The 4,105-nt window shown below is 47.7% G+C and overlaps 1 pseudogene; it reads left to right on the forward strand.

The window, feature by feature from the left end:
- Window positions 1–3,396, forward strand: LOC102865413 (annotated as a pseudogene).
- Window positions 3,397–4,105: the final 709 nt, after the last annotated feature.

Consider the following 4,105-nt stretch of genomic DNA (forward strand, 5'->3'; position numbering starts at 1 on the left):
GCCGATCTCTATAATTGGAAAACTAATCACCCTTCCTTTTCAGACAATCCCACGGGACTCATTGGACTAATTGAGTCCCTCATGTTTTCCCACCAACCTACCTGGGGCGATTGCCAGCAGCTCCTTCAGGTCCTTTTCACTACAGAAGAACGGGAGAGAATCCAGACAGAAGCCAGGAAAAATGTCCGAGATGCAGCCGGACAGCCAGTCCAGACTCCTGCTGCCATGGACGCGGGGTTTCCTCTCGTTCGCCCCAACTGGGATTATAACACCGCCGAAGGTAGGGAGCAGCTATCCGCTTACTGCCGGGCTCTCGTAGCGGGTCTCAGAGGGGCTGCACGACGCCCCACTAATTTGGCTAAGGTGAGAGAAGTCCTTCAAGGACCTACTGAACCCCCCTCTGTGTTCTTAGAAAGACTAATGGATGCCTATAGGAGGTACACTCCCTTTGACCCCGCATCAGAGGGACAGAAAGCAGCAGTAGTTATGGCTTTTATTGGGCAGTCTGCTCCAGACATCAGGAAAAAATTACAGCGCATAGAGGGGTTGCAAGATTTTACATTAAGAGATGTAGTGAAAGAAGCTGAGAAAGTGTACCACAAGAGGGAGAAAGAGGAAGAAAAAGCAGAAAGAGAGAAAAGGGAAAAGAAGGAGAGGGAAGACCGGCGAGATCGCCGGCAAGAAAGAAATTTAACAAAAATTTTGGCTGCGGTAGTAAGTGAAAAAGAAAGAAATAAAGTAGAGTCTAGACAGACAGGGCACCTGGGCACCAGGGGAGGAAAACAATATGAAAAGAAACTACAGTTGGACAAAGACCAGTGTGCATACTGCAAGGATAAGGGACACTGGGCTAAAGAGTGTCCCAAGAAGAAGAATAAGCAGTTAAAAATTCTTACCCTAGATGAAGATTAGGGGAGACGGGGCTCGGACCCCCTCCCCGAGCCTAGGGTAACTATATCTGTGGAGGGGACCCTCATCGACTTTCTAGTAGATACGGGGACACAACATTCAGTTCTAAAGCAGCCTTTAGGGGAGATTAGTACAAGGAAATCTGTAGTGCAAGGAGCCAATAGACAAAAATTCTGTCCATGGACCATGGAACGGACTGTTGATGTAGGGAAAAACCGAGTGACTCATTCATTTTTAGTCATACCAGAGTGCCCAGCTCCACTCATGGGAAGAGATCTTCTGACTAAATTAAAAGCCCAAATTCGGTTTTCTCCCAAGGGGCCTGAGGTTACCTGGGACAGGAAAGAGCCTCACACTCTAGCACTAATAGTTCAACTAGAAGAAGAATATAGGCTCCATGAACCAGAAACAGAGACTAAAAGTTCGGAACTCGTAGATTGGTTAAAAGAGTTCCCAGAGGCATGGGCAGAAACCGGGGCGTTAGGTATGGCAAAGAATGTTCCGCCAATAGTAGTAGAACTAAAAGCAGATGCCTCCCCCATAAGAGTTAAACAATATCCCATGAGTAAAGAAACCAAAGAGGGAATCAGACCACACATCCTCAAGTTCATAAAACAAGGAGTTCTAGTGCCATGCCAATCCCCCTGGAATACTCCCCTCCTCCCAGTAAAAAAGCCAGGAACAAATGACTACCGGCTAGTACAAGATCTAAGGGAAGTGAATCGAAGGGCACAAGACATACAGCCCACAGTTCCTAACCCTTACAATCTCCTCAGCATGCTACCGCCTGAGAGAAAATGGTATTCCGTCTTAGACTTGAAAGATGCTTTTTTCTGTTTGAGGCTGCATCCCTCCAGCCAGGCTATTTTCGCTTTCGAGTGGAGAGACCATGAAGCCAGGATAACTGGACAGCTCGCCTGGAGTTGATTGGCTCAAGGTTTTAAAAATTCGCCAACCCTGTTTGATGAAGCTCTGCACAGGGACCTCAGCAGCTTCCGGACCAGTAACCCTCAGGTAACATTGTTACAGTATGTAGATGATCTACTTCTGGCCACCGAGACTAAAGAAGAGTGCATTAAAAGCACTCAAAAACTCTTGACTGAACTGGGGACTCTAGGTTATCGAGCTTCAGCAAAGAAAGCTCAACTGTGCAGAACTGAAGTAACTTACTTAGGGTATATACTGAGGGATGGTCAGAGGTGGCTAACAGAGGCCCGGAAAAAGACTGTGATGCACATTCCGGCTCCCTCAACACAAAAACAAGTAAGAGAATTTCTAGGGACTGCCGGGTTTTGCCGCCTGTGGATACCCGGGTTCGCTTCCCTAGCAGCCCCGTTATATCGTTTGACTAGAAACCAGGAACAATTTGTCTGGAGTCCTGAGCATCAGACAGCCTTTGACAATATTAAGAAAGCCCTGCTATCTGCCCCTGCCCTCGCCCTGCCGGATCTGACCAAGCCTTTCACGTTATACATTAACGAGAAAAGCGGAGTGGCTAAAGGTGTGTTGTCGCAGACTTTAGGGCCTTGGAAACGACCCGTGGCCTATCTGTCAAAGAAACTCGATCCAGTAGCCAGAGGGTGGCCAGTCTGCCTGAAGGCCATTGCAGCTGCCGCGGTCCTAATAAAAGATGCAGACAAACTAACCATGGGGCAACAGGTCACTGTCATCGCCCCTCATGCGTTAGAGAGCATCATTCGACAACCACCAGATAGGTGGATAATCAACGCCCGCCTAACCCACTATCAGAGCTTGCTTCTCACAGATAGAGTGACCTTTGGAGTTCCGGTCATCTTGAATCCAGCGACTCTCCTGCCCGCAGAGGGGGATCCAGAGCCGTGCCATCGATGTGATGAAATACTCGCAGAGGAAATCGGCACTCGAAAGGATCTGAGAGATCAACCTTGGCCTAGGTGCCCAAGCTGGTTCACAGATGGCAGCAGCTTCGTGAAAGACGGTAGGCGAGTAGCCGGGGCGGCAGTAGTAGATGGCAAGACAGTCATCTGGGCTGACAGTTTACCAGAAGGGAGCTCTGCAAAAAAAGCTGAATTAATAGCCCTCACTCAGGCATTGAGACTCGCAGCCGGGAAGGCTATAAACATCTACACTGACAGTCGGTATGCCTTTGCCACTGCCCATGTCCATGGGGCTATTTACCAGCAGCGAGGCCTTCTTACCTCGGCAGGGAAAGAAATCAAGAACAGAAAAGAGATCCTAGAACTGTTAGATGCTATACACCTGCCAAAGAAAGTAGCTATTATGCATTGTCCGGGCCACCAACGGACTCAAGATGTAGTAGCAAAAGGAAACCGAATGGCGGACGTGACTGCCAAGTTGATAGCGGAGAAAATTCCAACACTGGTAACTACTAACATCTGCAAACTCTGGTGGCCCCCAGCACTTGACAGCTTTCAATATTCAAAAGAAGATCAGCAAGAGCTTTCCTGCTTAGGGTTAAATAACAAAGAATTAGTGCAGTTCAGTTAATGGTACTTTGGCATCAATAACAGTCTCTCAAACAAGTAGAAACCTCCCACTAGTTCTAAGATTAGAACTTTTTACAAGAAAAGAAGTGGGGAATGAATGATTAAAATTAAAATGGCTTCTATAGTTCTCTGCTAAGTTAAACTCGGGAATTTTTTCCATTGTCCCGGGTAGTGCCCCACACCCAGTGTTCCAAGAAAAAGTCTGATCTCAGGGCAACGGTATTCCGAGAATTGGCCAACCGCAGGGGTGGAGCAAACAAGCCGATGTTTCCTGACTGATAACCCCTGTGTCTTGGGTTTTTCCACTGCCCTGGGGCTTAAACTCATTGTATGCTTAAGAATTTGTGAAACCACCCTATACTTAATAGCTAACCACAAAAGTTAGGCAAGTATGTTGATGACTAACTGCCACATGTGCAAGAATAAGATATTGTGCAAATATGCTGTGTAATCCATGAACGAAGCCGAACCAATGAATTCAAACTGTGCTTTTATCACCCAATGAGAAGCTGACACCCTGTTGTATCCCCCTAAAGTGTATAAAAAGAGCCAAAATTGTCTACTCGGGGTCGACTCCTCTGTCTCCTGCGAGAGATACGTGTCGGCCCGGAGCTCCGCAATAAACCTCTTGCTGTTGCATCAAGCCAGTGTCTCGGAGTCTTGGGTCTTCGCCGTCCACTCGGGACGAGACCACCCGTTCTGGGGGTCTT

Source organism: Elephantulus edwardii, unplaced genomic scaffold (assembly GCF_000299155.1).
Source record: "Elephantulus edwardii isolate Elephantulus edwardi_28Jun2011 unplaced genomic scaffold, EleEdw1.0 scaffold00075, whole genome shotgun sequence".
Taxonomy (NCBI): domain Eukaryota; kingdom Metazoa; phylum Chordata; class Mammalia; order Macroscelidea; family Macroscelididae; genus Elephantulus; species Elephantulus edwardii.